Source organism: Balaenoptera borealis (genome assembly GCF_965194805.1).
Source record: "Balaenoptera borealis genome assembly, chromosome: 1".
Lineage (NCBI taxonomy): Eukaryota > Metazoa > Chordata > Mammalia > Artiodactyla > Balaenopteridae > Balaenoptera > Balaenoptera borealis.
The window spans coordinates 182,943,580-182,962,407 of record NC_138860.1 but is presented as its reverse complement, the minus strand read 5'-3'; the positions used below and the strand labels follow the sequence as shown (position 1 = coordinate 182,962,407).

The 18,828-nt window shown below is 48.8% G+C and overlaps 1 protein-coding gene and 1 long non-coding RNA gene across 3 annotated transcripts in view; one reads left to right on the top strand and one right to left on the bottom strand.

The window, feature by feature from the left end:
* LOC309623881 (kazrin) overlaps positions 1-18,828 on the top strand; it is a 460,374-nt gene that overhangs the window by 199,543 nt on the left and 242,003 nt on the right. The gene's annotated exons all lie outside the window — the stretch shown is intronic.
* Positions 1,883-16,939, bottom strand: LOC309624490. Its single transcript, XR_014241970.1, has 3 exons — positions 16,684-16,939; positions 2,784-8,062; positions 1,883-2,447 (listed from the first exon to the last, which is right to left on the bottom strand). It is a non-coding gene; the product is annotated as an uncharacterized lncRNA (long non-coding RNA).

Here is an 18,828-nt window from a genome sequence, read left to right as displayed (position 1 = left end):
TAAACCAACATATCATCTTCATTACTGATAAAGCTAACATTGGAGAATGTGACCTATATCAGCAGGTGAATAGGGCCGCTAATTACATGCATTTCCCCACCCAGACACGGGAAGCACTGGCCTGGAGCAAGCCCCAGGGCAGAGGCTGCCCCTGTAAGTCTGTGCAGGAGCAGAGCAGAATGTAAACCTTCTGGACAGCTCACTCGCAAGAGGAAGGACGAAGGAGGGACTGGCTATGTGTGCCCAGTTCTTTATCCTGTACTCACCAGGCAAATAAACCAGACCTACCTCTGTTGGGGACAGAGATGATGGTCAATGAATGAGGAGATTATGTAGGGAATTGGATCAAAGTGCTATTTTTGAACATTGAGATTCAGTGAGTCTGTGAATGGAGATCATGAGCATTAAGCTGCTCTGTGAAAGCAGAGATGGTATATGTCATAGATTTTATGACTCTGAGTGCGTTTAAATAGAGCAATTTTGTACTTTTTGTAACCCTCAAGGGTAGGGGATAACATTCCAGATTAGAGAAGTTTCTAAATAACTGATGCTTTGCCCATTTTAGAGATGACACCTTTTAAAATATCCACCTCTAGGTAGGAACCTCTTCCTGAGAAGTATTATTACAAAAAGAAACCATATTATTTAGGATGCTTTGAGCTATGGTAACGGAGGCTTAAGCAATAAATACAATTTCATTCTTACATAACAAATTTCAACGGTGTCACTGAGGTCTCAAATTCTTTCTGTGTTTCCTTCCCTCCATCCTCAAGCACGTTGGGGAAAGCCTTTCCTCATGGTCACAAAATGGCTGCCACAGTTCCAAGCATCACATCCCTTGTCACAAACCCATTTCCCAAACACAAAAGGAGTGATGGTTTTAAAAAAGGGACTTTCTAGTCATGTGGCTCTCTGCTTTATCAGAGAGGAAAATTTTTCCCAGAAGCTCTCAAGCTGACATGCCCTTACACCTTATTGACTAGAACAGGGTCACATGTCCTCTCTTAACCAATCACTGGCAAAAAGGGATGGGATGGGGACTTCCCTGGTGGTCCAGTGGTTAAGACTTCGCCTTCAAATGCAGGGGGTGTGGGTTTGATCCCTGGTCGGGGAGCTAAGATCCCATATGCCTCGCAGCCAAAAAACCAAAACATAAAACAGAAGCAATATTGTAACAAATTCAATAAAGATTTTAAAAATGGTCCAAATCAAAAAATATATATCTTTAAAAAAAAGGCGGGGGGGGGATGGGATGGCCATCACTGATTTCAGCCCGTCTTGGGGCTGAGCACATTGCCTCCTAAATGAAATCAGTTCTGGTGGCATGGAATAAGGGGCGTGGGTATTGGTGGGAAGACAGTAACAGTGCAACTGGCCTTAGTGTCTCAGTTCCATGCTGTGTAATGCAGAGGTGCCCGGAAAGTCCAAACAACTCCCAACTGCCGTGCTTTCTGAATTCTTCTTTCTCCTTCCATGTGACGTTGCCCTTCCTCCTTCACCGTCAGGCTGACAGCTGTCACTTCCTGCTCCTGCCTCTGTGCCTGTTAGAGGCAGCATTACTCCCTGCTTCTGATTTTTTTCCCTTTAACTGTATGTGAGTCTAGAACTTGGGGGGCGAGGGAGTGCATTTATTGAACTAGGACTATGGCTGTTATTGGACTCCAGGGGCACTGGTCTAGAAGTATTCCTGAATCCATCTCCCCCAACACTGGCTAGAGCCAGCCCCAGATTCCTATTTTGTTTGATTTTTGGTTTTTTGTTTTTAATATCTAGTTAGCAGAATAAGCTTTATTGGGATAGCCTAGGCCAGGAGGGGTGGGACATGAAGCCACCTCCACAGGACATGAAGCCACCTCCACAGGGCACTCTGCACAGGTAGACATTGCTGCATGCCCGCCATCATGGGAGATGCAGGGGCCGGGGAACGGCTCTCTAATGTCACCCATAACAGACCGCGATGATGGTGGGTCTATTTGTTAAGCCAGGTCCCTTCCACTAAGGGATTTCCAGAATCATCAGCTCTGTGAAGTGTCATGAAAAACATAACACAGGGTAGTGGACTAGGTCAGGATTTCTCAACCTCAGCACTGTTGACATTCGGGCCCAGATAAATCTTGATGGGTCTGGGGGGCAGGGGATGGAGGGTGCTGTCCTGTGCACCGTAGGATGCTGAGTAGAATCCTGGCCTTCACCCACTGGATGCCAGTGGCCACCCCCACTCCATAATAGCAATATCACTAGACATCACCAAATGTTGCCTGGAGGGTAGAATAGCCCCTAGTTGAGAACCACCGGGCTGGAGAATCATGGGCTGGGGGCTGAAGTGCCTTAGCGAGCCTGGCCTTCCCTGACCACCCTTCCTAAGGTACCACTGTGCCCCTCCCCCGCCACGTCCCATCTCTCTCCAGCTTCGTAACTTGCTTTATTTTCTCCATACCCCTTATCAACTGAGTGTATCTTTTTTTTTAAGCAATAACTGCTTATTTTTTTAATTTATTTATTTATTTTTGGCCGTGTTGGGTCTTCATTTCTGTGCGAGGGCTTTCTCTAGTTGTGGCAAGTGGGGGCCACTCTTCATCGCGGTACGCGGGCCTCTCACTATCGCGGCCTCTCTTGTTGCGGAGCACGGGCTCCAGACGCGCAGGCTCAGTAATTGTGGCTCACGGGCCTAGTTGCTCCACGGCACGTGGGATCTTCCCAGACCAGGGCTCGAACCCGTGTCCCCTGCACTGGCAGGCAGACTCTCAACCACTGCGCCACCAGGGAAGCCCATGGAAGCCCACCTGAGTGTATCTTATTTTGCTTATTTGTTTGTTTGTTTATCTGCTCCCAGCCCTGGACTTATCCTGTGGGAGCAGAAACCAGATCTGTCCTCCTCATCACATCATCTCCAACACCTGACAGCGTCTACACATGGCGGGGGTCCAGCAAACATTGGTTGAAATCAGTTCAGAGAGTTCCATGAGGGGTGTCCTCATAGGAATCATTTAATAAGTGTCCACTCTGTTCCAGACACTTGGATGAACACTTCCCCTGCATGAGCTCATCATGCCTTACAAATAAGGAAACGGAGGCACAGAAGAGTCCAGTGACAAACTGCTGATAAATGATGAGGGCAGGATGTAAACTTGGGTCTGTCTGATTCCAAGGCATGGCTGGTTTGGGAACACCAGGCCACCTCCCCAAAGACACTAGGCTGGCTTGGACGGGCTGTTTCCTGCACTGTGATTGGTGCATCCCGAGCAGGAGATCATGGCCTTCTGGGGTTGGACGGGTCCGTTCCACCCCTGACCAGCCAGGCTAACAGGGCCAAGAAACCAGAGCTCGTTTCCTGACACCTGATAGAGTGCCAAGGCCACCTTGTCCTACTGAGGACATAGGACGCCCAAGGCCCCAACTTGTTTTTTTCAAACTGAAAGAATTATGGATCAACTGCTCTTTGGTGGCTTCCAAACTATTTCTTTTTCTTTCCAGAGGGAGACCACAGTCCAAACCTCTCAACCGTTTCCTCCCCCAGAGCAGCATGGGAAACATGGCCTGGGGAGTCTGCCCGTCCCCCGACCCGCCCGCAGTTATAGGAAAACCCTGACACTGAACAGGATTTTGTGGCGCGTTTGCTTCCCCATCCCCTCCCCTCACAGTAATTAGCACTTCAGCTTTCTTTTGTGGTCTTTATGTGTTTAGACAACACAGTTTATTGTTTCCAAATGTTAGTCAATTCTAACTGTAAATCAAGCCCCAAATCTTGAATCCCATTCAAGGGAAAACTCACAAGTTGATTCTACACAAATAAATCATAAGAGGGTGGGAATGTTATAAACGGAGAAGAGCAATTCAGACTCATAATGCTGTAAATGCAGCTTTTTGAACCGCTTAGTGAACTGCTTACATTAAGACAATTATATAAAGCTTGGGAGGATCTAATAGTACATTAGTCTTTCAGATGAAGTCATTTGAAAGTTCCTATGTCTAAGAAGAATTAATATTTTTAGTGCTTTATAGTTTACAAAGTCTTTTTTTTTTTGCACATTATTTAATTTAATCCTTCACAACACTCTTTTTATATAGGGAGGCAAGCTATTTTACTAAATTCCATCAATTCCAAGACACATTTTGTTTCCATTTTTTTCTCTGAAAAAAATCTTAGAATCAAAGACGTGTCAGTTTAGTTGGCAGCTTTATTTCCTTAGTGATCCATAAAATAATGGTGCATGTTATAAATGATAGTGCCTTAGATTTAATGAAATTCATATTTCATAATATTCATAATTCATATTATTATGATTCCTGTTTCACAGGGGAGGTGACAAGTCCTGAGATGTTACAGATTTGGCCCAAGGTCATGCAGTGAGTAAATGGAAGAATCAGAACTTGAACCCAAGAAGGGCAAGTCCTTTAAAGGGCATAAAAATAGCCCAAGGTTGCATGATCACCTCTACGGAAGGTGGTCCCAATAACTGGGGAACTTTTGTTTATCTGAACAAAATATACAAGTTTGGAGCCAGAGCAGAACTGCTTGAGATGTTAGAAGGGAGACCATGAGTTGTCACATTCTCCTTCTCCACCTTTCCCTTGAAATGTTCAGCCTCTCCTCAGGATGATTTAGGTAGCATTGCTTTGAAGTTAGCTTTGCAGGTTACCCCTCCATGGCTAACTTGAGCAAATTAGAAAACAGCACCCTGACTCCAGCTGGACTCAGTCCCACACCAGACACAAGGCTTAGAGAGAGGAACACAGGCTGAGTTTTAACCCATTTACTGCTCAGCTGATCTCCTTGTACAGTGCACATCCTGAGCAACTGTACGCAGAATTTCTGTACACCCACATGTCTCCAACTAGTCTTCAGTGGTGGGATGGTGGGACAAGAATACTTGGCAGAGAGAAGGAAGATGTGGACAAATTCAGGAATTATTTTTCTAGTCCAGATCACATTGTTTAAGCCTGGTTTTTGTGTTCTGATGAAGTCTTAGCCCGTGAACACTTTGACCAAGCTTGGCTCTCAGAAAAGAAACTTAATGCTTGGGAAGACTCATACAGATTTAAGAAATTCAAACATGGTCTTATTTTTATGGTCTTTCTGGGCCTATTTCTGAAGATACACCCGATTAGCTAAACCAACCAACAATTAGTATTAGCTTGCTGGTCTGAAGAACTACTTGGTAGAGTAGAAAGAGCTTATGTTCAGAGCTTATTCAGAGCTGAGTTCAGACCTGGGTCTCTGCTACTCTCCAGCTGCTCACTGTGGGAAAGTGTTAAATGTTTCTGAAACTCAGCGTCCCCATCTGTAAAATGGGTATGGTGGATTAAAGATAAGTGCACGTACTTTGCTACTCCCCCCATTGAGAGGTGGAATCTAATGTCCTTCCCCTCAAATCTGGATTAGCCTTAAATGACTTGATCGGCCAATAGAATGTGGCAGAAGTGATGGTCTGGGACATCACCTATGTGGCTAGGTCACCTACGAAGCCTTGTGTTTTCCACCTGGACTTCCTGGAACTCAGCTGCCATGTTGTGAGGCAACCCAAGCAGCCCCGTGGAGAGGTCTACAAGGAGAGAAACCAAGACCCAAAGCTGACAGCCTCAACTGAGCTCCCAGTTGACAGCTAGCATCAAATTGCCAGCCTTGTGAGTGAACCATTTTAGAGGTGGATCCTGCAGCCCCAGTGGAGCTGCCTCGGTTGATGCCATGTGGCACAGAGACAGGTTGTCTCCATGCTCCAATTGCAGACTTGTGAGCAAAACAAACGAGTGTTGTTATTTTAAATCAGTCAGTTCTGGGGTGGTTTGTCATATAGCAATGGACAAATGGAACACTGTGGGTATGAGTAGTAGCTCACTCAGGGCTTGTGTTGGGAGTTAAAGGAAATTCCATAGGTAAAGCAGTGAGTGTGCTGTCCAGCACATAGGAGGCACTCAGGGAAGCCGAGTTCTCTTTCCGTCCCCTAACTAGTGTGGGGTCCACTTTGTTACTAGTTGTTCTCTCCTGCTGGGACCAGCCTGATTGGACGAGGAGCTGGGGGGCAGGGCGTCACCCTGACTCAGGGTTGATTGGACCCCACATCGATCTCTGTAAATGGTTAAGGCCAGCATCATCAGCTGTCAAGGAGCACATTTGCTACTGGGCAGAAATCATCATTAGTCCATCCCCCCCGATGCCCGATAAGGAAAGTTTCCTTGGATTTGAAGTTGATGACTTCCCACGGTCACCGAAGATGATGAGTATGATGACACATCGAAGGCTGCATCTTCTGTTGGTCCCGGCTGCCAGGTCTCTGCCTGGTGCTCGGACCACAGGCAAGCAGGAGACTGGCCCCCCAGGCATGCGGAGACTTCCTTGTAGACGCCACCAGGGCACTCACCTGCTCCTGTTCCAGCAGGGACCACGTGTCCAGCTGTCAGCGCCCCTGGCCCCAGGCCCATGGGGCACACCGAGGCTTCCTGGTGCTCCTGGAGCTTGTTACATCTGCAGCACACCCCAGGAGGGCTCCAGCCCAGCAGGAGCGATGGAAGACATGAGGCGTGAGGTGGGAATGGTGGAGTGGGTTTCACGTACCTGGGGGGCCTGTTCTGATTAGGGCCTGGGCTTTCAGTGTCCTTCTCACACTCTCACCCCATCAGTGTCTACTGAGGGGGCAGGGGCTGATGGGGCTGCTACCTGCTTAGGCCCTTCCCGTGTAGCAACCAGCTCACAAAATAGGGGTCTCTGTAGGTCACTGGGAAGGCGGTCACATGATAAAGGTAAATGCTACAAGAGTGTATAAGGGGGTCAGTGGGGGCGAAGCCAGGAATTTGCCCCTCTGGGTGCTGGGTGTTATCTCAAGTGGTGACACTGCAGTCATTTGGCCTCTCCAAGCCTTGACTTACTCACCTGCAGCATGGGTTATCCAGAGCCCCCGTTTCCAAGGGTGTCCAGGGATTTAAATAAGAGGCTATCTTTAAGCCTTGGCCAGCCTCTGGTACGATAACCTAAGAGTAGTTCTGGGTAATAACATTAATGAGAATCTTCCACCAACCTTCTGAAGTGAGTCTTATTTCCTCCATTGTGACAGAGATCTGGAGGCTCAGAAAATTCAGTATTGATCATTCCAGACTTGGGCAGGGCTTAGTGGCATGGGAGGGACAGAGTGAATCATTTTCTGAATATCAGAGAAATCAGAGCCATTTCAGAAACGGTGCTGACATCAGATCAGGTGAGTCTGGGAACAAAGCAGGCATCCATCTCCCTTTCTGTGCCCACAAACCTGGGCAACTACGGGCGTCTTCCAGGCAGGTGGCGAGGCCGGAGCTTTGCGCGGTCCACCTCAGGCCGCAACGAGGAAGCACGCAGTCTGTTATTGCTGGCCTCCCTGTCCCCGTGTTCTGAGCAGATATTGGGAATCCCATCATTTCTCCAGTGCCTCTTCTCAGCTCCAGGGTAGAGCTGCCAGCCTTCAGGCTGCTGAACCCAGAGTGCACGCTACTTGGAGCATCTGCTCTTCTAGGAGGTGCCCTTGGGTGATGCTTCTCATTCCAAACCCAGGCACCTTAGCAAGGCTGACCTTGCTGTAGTCCCAGAGCCTCTCAGGATGCCCGCCTCAGCTAGGGTTTCAGGGCTTGAGGGGGCGGTGTTGTGCAAGAGGAGGTCAGGGAGGCTGAACTGATCTGTCCTCTGCTGTCCTTCACCTCCAACTTTCAGGACCTACTATGCACCAAGCGTCTATTAGTTATCTACTGCTGCATAGCAAATTACCACAAGCTTAGTGACCTAAAACAACACATGTTTATTATTTCATGTTTCCTGGGGGTCAGGAATCCAGGCACAGCTCAGTTGGGTTCTCTGCCCAGGGTCTCACAAGGTGCAGCCAAGGTGCATTCTCACCGGGAGGCTCGACTGTGGAAGAATCTGCTTGCAAGCTCCGTCAGGCTGTTTTCAGGACTCATTTCCTGGCGGCTGTGTGCGTGAGGCCCTGGTATCTGGCTGGCTGTCAGGTGGAGGCACCTTCAGGTGCTAGAGGCTGCCAGCAGCTCCTTGACACGTGGGCTTCCTCAGCACAGCTGCTGACTCCACAGAGCCAGCAAGGATCTCTCTAGTGTGGACAAGCAAGACAGAGGCATAAATGGATGGATAGGTAGGGGGTGTGTGTGTGTGTGTGTGTGTGTGTGTGTGTACAGATAGGTACAGATACAAATAGATGGATAGACATAGATCAATGATAGATAAGAAATTGCCAAGCAGAAACAGAGACACAGATGTAGGGAACAAATGTATGGATACCAAGGGGGAAAGGGGTGGGGTGGGAGGAATTGGGAGATTGGGATTGACATATATACACTATTGACACTTATGTATAAAATAGACAACTGACGGGAACATACTGTATAGCACAGGGAGCTCTACTTAATGCACTGTAGTGTCCTAAATGGAGGGGCTATATGTATATGTATGGCTGATTCATTTTGCTGTGCGGTAGAAGCTAACACGACATTGTAAAGCAACTATACTCCAATAAAAATTAATTAAAAAAAGAAAAATCAAGAAAAGATAGATACAATATATACACATATAGATATAGATAAATAAATACAGATAGGTAGAGATAGATGGATAGATGATAGATAGATACAGACAGATAAGATTAGATGCCTACATATATACATATACATTAAGACATAAAGATAGATAGATAGATAAATATAGATAGATAGATTGATAGATAGATAGATGATAGATAACCTAACCATAAGCGTGACATCCTATCACCTTTACCATGTTCTGTTCATTAGAAACAAGTCACAGGTCCTGCCCACACTCAAGGGGAGGAGATTGTACCGGATGTGACACCAGGGGGTAGAGGTCAAAGGGACCATCTTAGAATTGTGCCTATCACCATCACCTTGAGAATTAAATCATACCATTCTCATTTCTAGATGGGAAACTGAGGTTTAGAGAGAGAACTTGCCCAAAAGCTCCAACAGCGATCCAGTGGCCAAACTGGCATTTCAGGCCGTGCTGGCCCACCTCTCAGTGGATGCTTCTTCTTCACCATGATGACCACACTTCCCTAACTGCCCTGGCTGAGTGGTAGTGGTTACCTCTGTGCTGATTGTGACTAATGGGGCCAGAGTTCTTTCTCTGTGGTGGCATCCATCGTGAGGATAATGTACTTGTTCAGTGTGTATCTTGTCTCTGCACCCCTACTATGTGCCCCCAAAGGCAAAGACTGCACCCAGATTGTTCATGGCCACATCCCTGTACCCAGAGAGGCTCCTGGCCCATTGTGTGCATTCTGTAAACAGTCATTCAGTCATTCAACCAACACTTGTGGAGCTGGGCTGCCTACTTTGGATACAAAGATGACCAAGACACAACTCTGCCTTCACAAACCCCTCACCCTCTAGCAGAGCAGAGACATGAAATAAATAAACTACGAGATAGTCTGGTGTGGTGAAAAGATTGCAGTGGCCTCCTCAGGTTTGCATATCCTTATGTCCCCAGGGCCTAGAACAGTGATTGGCACATAGTAGGTGCCCGGTAATGTTTGTCGACTGTTCTGGTTCCATTACCCAGCATGCCTTGCTCTCTTCTCTCCTGCATAGGGCAGAAAATAAAAATCATGAAAGATTAACTGCTCAGGAAAATCCAGAGAAAGTTAAAAAAAAATACATAATAACATTCTAGGCTGGCTTCAGAAGTCTCTGATGCAATCCTACAATCCTGGCACCTCCCTTTTTGAACGGAGCTTTGCATTTCAAAATAGAAAAAAAACAAAGACTGTAATTATTAAAATTGTGTATATAGGAGAATTTAGCCTTTCATTTGAAGTGTCCTAATGACACTTCAACAACTGCTAGGGAAGATAATAGGGTTTAGAGCAATTACACAGCCCGTCAAATACCGAACATGAGTGATTCAGATTCATGCTTGGAGCTGGAACAATTCTCAGCAGTTTTGCTCATACACAGCTGTTTCATTTAAAATATTTTGGCAGAAAATTGCAAAGTGGGCTGTGCTGGCCGTCCCTGCATTGGAAGCTTAACTCCTTCCACACCCAATGTCATCCATCTCTCCTCCCTCCCAGACCCCCGCCCTTAATTACTGCTTGGCCAAGCTTTTGAGCAGCATGTTTGTGGAGTTAAAACTTGGCCCCTTAGCTGAAAATGCTGGAGGGTTTGTTTCTCCTAAGCCTGCTGGAAGATTCTGTGTCTTTCTCCCGCTTTTGATTTGGTCAGTAGGTATCATTCAATCACCAGGTGGCCAGTCCTATGTGGGCTGCCAAGGTCTATCGGTCAGATGGCCAAAAACAGATGGTGCATTCAAACTGGGTGATTTGAGAAGAGTTCTGTCTTAGTTCAAGCAGCCATAACAAAATTCCTAGACTGGGTGGCTCAAACAGCAACCATTTATTTCTTACAGTTTTGCAGGCTGGGAAGTCCCACGACGTAGGTGCTAGCTGATTTAGCTAGCGTCTGGTGAGAACCTTCTTCTTGGTTTGCAGATCTTGCTGTGTCCTCACAGGTAGAGAGAGAGGTCATCTCTCTTGTGTCACTTCTTATAAGGATGCTAATCCCATCATGAGGGCTTCATCCTCATGACCTAATCACCTCCCAAAGGCCCCACCTCCAGATACCATCACAGTGGGAGCTAGGGCTTCAACATATGAATTTGGGGGAAACACATTTAGTCCATAACAAACTCAATTAAAGAGCAGTTTACAAGGGAGGGTTCAGCTTGAATTTATTTATTTATTTTATTTTTGGCTGTGTTGGGTCTTCGTTTCTGTGCGAGGGCTTTCTCCAGCTGTGGCAAGCGGGGGCCACTCTTCATCGCGGTTGAATTTAGAGAAACCCACAGGGACAGTGCAGTGCCCCAGGGGCGCCACAGCAGGGAGTTGACACCAGCTCCAGAGGCAAAGGGTAGGGAGATGTTAACAGAATGTGGAAAGTGTACCTGTACGGGTAGGGGGCAGGCCAGTAGGAGCTGCAGCCTTGAGTTCAAGACATGCAGCTAACCCCCAACAGCAGTGAGGGACCCCTCCCCTCTTCTCCCACCCTCTAGGCTCCTCCTGGTGTCCCCCATTGGCCAAAGCCAACTGGAGGCCAGAGATCAGATGCTCACTGATGCATTCCTTACAGGGCAGCCTCCCAGAGCTCTGAGAAAGGGTGAGAGACGAATTGAAGATAATCCAGCACAAAGGAGACCCAAGAAGAGTAGACTTGTGTCCTCTGCCCTCAGAGAGTGGACCTCTATCTGCAGACAAAACTCTTACAAGCACCTAGTGACGGGCTCCTGTGGTTGCAGGATAATGGACTCATTCCATTTACCTCAAGTCATGGGGAGTTCACTATAAGGGGCCCAGAAAAAGCCAAATCCTCAGGCCTCAGGAAGAGCTAGAGCTAACAGTCTCTAGTGGTTAAATTTTATGTGTCAGTTTGGTTACGCTCTGGTTCCCAGCTGTTTTGTCAAATGCCAGTCTAGCTGCTGCTGTGAAGGTGTTGTGTCGATGAAATTAACATCTGTAATCGGTTGGCTATAAGTAAAGCAGATTACCCTCTAGAATGCAGGTGGGCCTTATCCAACCAGTTGAAGGCCTCAAGAACAAAAACTGAGGTTTCCCAAAGAAGGAAGGAATTCCGCCTCAAGACTGTAACATAGAAATCTTGCCTGAGTTTCCAGCCTGCCCTACAAATTTGACTTGCGTGAACCAATTCCTTAAAAGAAATGAACAAATCTCTCCGTTACTCTACAGAACCCCAGCTGACACACACCCCAGCACTTCCTGTTACATGTACGTTGATCCCAAACCCCTTTCCATGGCTTCTGAAGCCTCACATGGTCCACCCCCACCTCCCTGCCTCCTCTAACCTCATTTCCTATTTCAAGGATTTTCCAGCTTTAACGTGTGCAGGAATCACCTGAAGAACTTGTGAAAACACAGTCTCCTGGGCTCCATCCCCAGAGACTCAGATCCAGGAGGAGGGGGTGGGGTCTATGAATTTGCATTCTCACAAGTTCATACAGGATGCTGGTGCTGCTGGACCAAGAACCACAGTTGGAATAACACTGCATAATCTACTCAGCCCTCTACACCTGTTTCCTCTTGGGGTTCAGCGCTTTTGAGGGTTACTCAGCTCTTGGGAGCCATCTGCCAATGCCAAGTGCCACATCGTCTGGGTACCCCGAGAGCCCGGAAGCATCCATGGCGAATGGCATGTGTGTCACTGGTCCTCATTAGCACAGTTGGGTTTGTTCTCCCAGCTGCAAACCCAGGTCCTGGGCGGCACAGCTGTCTGAATTAAGCTGGAGCGTATAGAATGAACCACACAGATTATCAAGTTGGGTTTCCCACTCTCACCCGCAGTAAGTTGGCAACGCCTGGCCAACTGGACTCTGTGGTCTTTGAATTGAACCTTGGAGGATAGAATTTCAAAAGGATGATTGGGGTCCCGGTAAGGGAGGCACTCAGAGCTTGAGCAGAGGATGGAGGTGAGAAGGTACAGGGTGGGTCTGGGGAATGGTGATAGTTTGGTTTGAATGGAATAGAAGGTTCCCGTGGAGGAGCCGTGCAGTTCAGGCTGGGGAGGGCCGTGAGGGACAGTGAAGAGGCCCTGAAGGCCTGAGGCAGGGCAGGGACATGCCCCCACCGAGACGGACAGAGGGAAAAGACTAAAGGCAAGATGGGCACAAGATGAATACGGGCTTCAGTGGCATCGTGATATTGGGGATGGAGAGTTCTAGATGCGGTAGGACCATGGTCTATTCCATGATGGAGATTTGGGAGAAAGGGGAGCAGGTGAGGAATGAAAACAATGCAACATGATTCTGATGCTGAGTCTAGATGTCTACAGGATGGAAGCCCCATTGACCAAATTAATAGAGAGTGGAAGAAAAACGGATGGGAGTGATCGTGATAGGCTCACGAGCTTGAAAGGATCCTTAGAAGTTACTGTTATGGGCTTAGTTGTGCTAACCCCCAAAATTCGTATATTCAGATTCTAGCCTCCAGTACCTCTGAATGTGCTATCTTTGGAGATAGGGCCTTTAAAGGGATAATTAAGGTAAAATGAGGTCATTAAGGTGGGCCCTGATCCAGTACAGCTGGTGTCCTTTTAAGACGAGGCAGTTAGCGCAGACGTACACAATGGACTTGAGGACACGGGGAGGGGGAAGGGTAAGCTGGGACGAAGTGAGAGAGTGACATGGACATATATACACTACCAAATGTAAAATAGATACCTAGTGGGAAGCAGCTGCATAGCACAGGGAGATCAGCTCGGTGCTTTGTGACCACCTAGAGGGGTGGGATAGGGAGGGTGGGAGGGAGGGAGATGCAAGAGGGAAGAGATATGGGAACATATGTATATGTATAACTGATTCACTTTGTTATAAAGCAGAAACTAACACACCATTGTACAGCAATTATACTCCAATAAAGATGTAAGAAAAAAAAAAGAAGAAGAAGCAGTTAGGACACAGACACGCACAGAGGGAAGACCATGTGAAGACACAGGGAGAAGACGGCTGTCTACAAGCCAAGAAGAGAGGCCTCAGAGGAAACGAACCCTGCTGACACCTTCATCTTGGACTTTGAGCCTCCAGAATTATGAGAAAATAAATTTTTTGTTGTTTAAGCCACCCGGTCTGGCACTTTGTTATGACAGCCCTAGAAAACGAATACGGTCACGCAGTTGAAATCTCCTTTCACAGCTGGGCATATTGAGGCCTGGGGCGGGGAACGGTGTCACTCCAAGTGGCAGAGTCCAGTCCTCAGTATGGGGCTCTTGACTTCAGGCAAATGATTGTTTTTCCCTGGACCGTGCTGCCTCTTCCATCATGAAATATTGACCATCTCCCTGCCTGCGGTTTAGTTTGTTCAAACAGTTTGCAGCCACTAAAGCAAACTGGCCTCTTGTTTGTTTGTTTAAGTAATGATCTTCTCGCAGAGCTCTCAGGTTCTGCAGAGAGCAGCGACAGACGCTTGCTCTGCCCTTCTCTAGTCCTTCCACTCTTGGTCCTGACGGCCCAGCCCAGGAAAACAGAGCTTTCATCCCACTCAGGTGACGTGGCGAGCAGCTTCACCTGTGACCCTTGGAGGTGGAGGTGCTGTGGAATGTTCAGACAGAAAATTCCATGAGACAAACAGAAGCACAGGACTGGAGTCAGGAAAGAGATTAGAACTGAGCTATCATTTAGGAGCTGTCAGCCTGGAGACGTGGGCTTGAAACATTGTAAGGATGTGAAATCAGAGAGGCAAGAGTTCTCAGAGGAAGAGGAGACAGTGTGTCTTCGTCAAGACTCTTTGAGGTCCAGCAAGAGAAACTGCCTCTGGATTCTTAAACAAAGAGGAGGATTTGTTGGGAAGACACTGGAATTTCACAGAATCCAAAAAGAAAGTGGGCATTCAGGCCCCAGGCAGGGTGGGGAGCCGTCGCTCCCTCCAGGGCCCCGGGTCCTCTTGTCCCCGTGCATTGGTTCTGATGTCTTTGCACGGAACAGAGAACTCTGAACCAGCCCACGCAGTAAGAAAAATGCATTTCCCCACCTAACAAGAAGTCGAGGAGGAGGGAGGCCCTGGGGGGTTCGTTCCGAGGCTGTGCGGTGCTGTCAGGCCTCTGGCTTTTCCCATCTCTCCACCCGGCCAACCTCAGTAGCTGACTTCGTCACTGGCTCATTAGCTCCATCTTCTCACGGTCTCAACGTGGCTGCCTCACGAGGACAGGGCGACTCTAACCCGAGAAGGGGACCGTTCTTTCCCGGGCATCTCCTTTGTGTTGGCCTCCCAGGAGCTGGCCCCCCAGCCCTCCCCCAGGCCTCACTGGCCTTAAGTGGACCACACGTTCATCTCTGAGTCAGTGGCCGGTGGGATGAATGGGATCAGCCTATGGAGACAGCGAGCTTCCCAAACAAAATGGGGATTCCGCTGGAAAGCAGGGTGGGACGCTTTGCTGCTCTGCACACCATCTTCACTCTCCCGCCTCGGCAGAGTGGCACCTCTGCACACGGCCCCACACCTCTCAAGCCCACATCACCTCAGACGCACGCGGGCAGGTTCTGACTCCCAATCCTGAATTCCTAGAAGAGTCTGCTGCAGCCAGCTTAAGTCAGGTGACAACCCTAGAGAACCACGGTGAGGTCCCACAAACACGGCTGCGGGGCCACCTCTGGGAGAGAAGGGGGCCGTTTTCAGAAGGAGGAAGTTATCTGGTGGTTGTGAAGATACCCCAGTGGTACCTCCTGCACAGCCTTGGACAAGATGGAGATTAAAGAGGGTAGATGCAGAGCTTGTCAACCAGGGCGGGTATCCACGGCCCCCTCCGCCAATAGGAAGGATTTAGAAATAAGGAGGGAGGGGGCTTTGGTTGTCACCAGCCTGGGGCAACTATGGGCTTTGAGAAGGTAGTGACCAGGGTCCTGAAATGCAGAGGACAGTCCCACACAACGAAGAATTGTCCCTCCAACATGCCAGTTGTGCCATGTGGAGAAACTAAGCAATAGAGAAGGAATAGTTCATGAAGTTTGGCGGCAGGGGACAGATAATAGCATGTATGGGAAGGTCACTTGGGTTGGGGGCTGGAGGGTGAGAATCATTCTTAGAGCTCCAAGAAGCCCAGGAAGATAAGACCTAAGAGGGGACAAAATGAGGCCAGTGGGTGGGTGAAAGGAGAAGCAACATTTTATTATTGGAGTATAGTTGATTTGCAATGTTCTGTTAGTTTCTGGTGAACAGCAAAGTGGTTCAGTTATAGAAAGATAGAAGGATAGAGAGATGATAGATAGATAGATAGATATTCTTTTTCATATTCTTTTCCATTATGGTTTATTACAGCAGGGGTTCCCAACCCGGGGGTTGGGAACCTGTTAGGAATCGGGCCACACAGCAGGAGGTGAGCGGCAGGCGAGTGAGCGAAGCTTCATCTGCCGCTCTCCATCGCTCCCCATCACTCCCCATCATTCCCCATCGCTCGAATTACTGCCTGAACCATCCCCCCACCCCCCATCCCCCCACCCCATCCGTGGAAAAATTGTCTTCCACGAAACTGGTCCCTGATGCCAAAAAGGTCGGGGACCGCTATATTGCAGGATATTAAATATAATTCCCTGTGCTATACAGTAGGGCCCTGTTGTTTATCTATTTTATATACGGTAGTTTCTACCTGCTGATCCCAAACTCCTAATTTATCCTTCCCCCACCCCCTTTCCCCTTTGGTAACCATGGGTTTATTTATTTTCTATGTCTGTGAGTCAGAAGCAGCATTTTAGATGCCGATTCCTGAAGGGGTGCAGGGCAAGGGGAGGGTTGATTAGATCCTGTTAGTGACTCTGAGAAGATGAGAAGGAGGTTGAAGGGAGGGGGGAAGGGGAAGGGGATGAGCAGGGGAGGGGAGGAGAGAGGGAAACTTGGGTTGTGACTTACATGAGCTTTCTCTGCAGACACTCAATAAAAATAGATGGACTCTGGTCCTGGCAGCTGTGTTTAAGAAAAGCAGTGAGAGCCTTTTGCAGAGCTTTAGCCTGAGTTGAAGGAATGGAGAATTCGGTGGGTCGGGCACACACAGCCCAAGGTAGATGGCAGAGCTGTTGTGTGAGCAGCTCTGAGCGGGAGGAAGGAAATCACACAAGATTCAGAGTCGAGGGAGCTGGGCTTGCATCCTGACCTTCACCTGCCTGCTCCTAAGGATGTTCTGAGGGTTAAGAAAAGAAGGCACCTGCCTCGGTCCCCAGCACGTGGGCGCTGTCCCGGGAGTGGTGGCCGGGGCTGTTGTAGAACTGCCATCATCATCATCATCATCGTCCTCGTGCCCTTACCGGCTCACCAGGCCTCAGGGCTGCCTCCTCTTATATCGGGGCAAGCCTCTCTGGCATTTTCGTCCTTGCAGCCTTTTTATATCTGGTTCTGTACGTCAGCTGCATGACCTTCTGCGGCAGTGAATTCATTGGTTTGGCTCCATGAACCATGAGGGTTTTTTTAAGATCCTTTTTCAAGCTCTTAGCGGCTATTGAGGTGCACACTGTGCTGCCTGGGTATTGAGACAGGCTGTGGCAGTTTGGCTGTGAGCACGCTGATCCTTTTGCTTTGTCCCCTCTCTGTGCCCTCGGAGGTGCGCCCAGAGCACACGCTTCTCTCCCACGGCTTTCCCCCAGCCCTCACCGCTGCGCCAGGCCTAAACAGGGAACGTTCGAGTCTTTGGCAAAAGCAGGAACTGCCTTTTGATTCACGTTAACTCGAAGGCCCGCGTCGTCCGTAACAAGCTGTCAAGGCACTGGGTCAGAGAGCACAGCCCAGCTCTTAGGAAGCTTGGGATGCTCGGAGACCCTACAGGATGCGGGGACATCACTCCCTACATCCACCCAGCTGCTGCCACCTCCACCTGGCAGGTCTCTTCTAGCTGCATTCCTCCTCAGCTGTTCTAGAAAATGACACCTCTGCTCCTTTCTTGTGGTTTCTGCAACAGTGTTGCATGTAATAGAATAGTCTCTGTATCCAGGTGTCAGTGCTTTGCAGGTAGAGCTCATGTCATTCTTACCAAACCTCAATGAGCCACTTTATCATCACCCCATTTTTCAGAGGGGCAAACTGAGGCACAGAAAAACAAAGTCAATTGCCCAAGGACACACAGTTTGTATACGACAAAGCTGGGACTGGAGCCCAGGTCCTCTGCTTACTCCCCAGGCCCCACTCATCCCTCCTATGGACCTTATCCTACGTGTTCTTCGCCCTTCAGCACTGGCTTTCCTGCCCCACCTCTCCACTCGCAGGTCCCTGTGACCACAGCCCTCCTCTCTCACTTGCCATTGTCAGTTGAGCTCTGCCTCTCCAGCCCATGCCCTCCGGAAGGACACCCAGCTGTCCCAGCACTTAGCCCAAGGGCCAGCACATGGTCGGTGTACGGTGAACATGTTCCGAATTAGTGGACCGCTGGATGGATAGTCATGACACTCCCAGAGGTTGAATAGCTCACCCGAGGCCACACAGCAAGGCAGGGGCTGACCCTGGGCTCATTCCCAAATTTTCGGAAAGCAGGTCCATGCCGGCCTCCGAGTCCCCCTGCCTTTTGGGAGCATGTGGAAACTTTTTGCAGCAGCCCCATGCTTGCACATCCCAGGCTGCCTCCTCTGATTGTTCCTCCCAGGTTGTGAAAGAAAGAATAGGTGAAAGGAAGGGGAAATGTCCCAGCAACTGATGATGGGCACGTAGGAATGATCTGTCGATGCGCGCAACGGGCAGGAACTCAGACGCGTTGTCAGGCGCTCCGAGGCTGGCCATATGGATTTATTTTTGTGAATTTTGTATTGTGAACTAGAGTTGCTGTTAAACACAGGGTGAGTCATCGTCTGCTTCTGCAATTGCATCCCAGCCTACTCCGCCTTCAAAAAATTCTACAGAATGCCCTCGCTGCTCCCCGGGGATGGGGGGCCTTATTCCCCAGAAGCAGGCCCCTCCTCTGTGCTTCCTGAGCCTGGGTACCCACTTTGGCCCTCCTCTCCCACATCGCTGGTTTGTCAGTTTTCACATCCATTTCCCTAGTGACACTAAGTTCTTCTGAGGCAGTGATGGGTTTATCTTTTTAATCTTGGTTTCTGTTGAACCTGGGATGCCCACATCGCCAACATTCACCTGTTGAAGGATGAATGCCAATTTTGTTGGCTTTATCCCCGGTGTGCCTGGCTGGGAACCAGGGTTAAAAAGAGCTCAGGTGGATTTTGCTCTGATCACCCACATATAGTTTCACGGAGGACAAGTCGGTGCAGGAAAAAGAAAAAAGCCTTGGGGTCGGACCAAACGGAGTTCAAATCCTGGCTCAGATGCCATGTGATTTTGGGTCTGCCAAGCCCCCCAAGTCTCAGTGTCT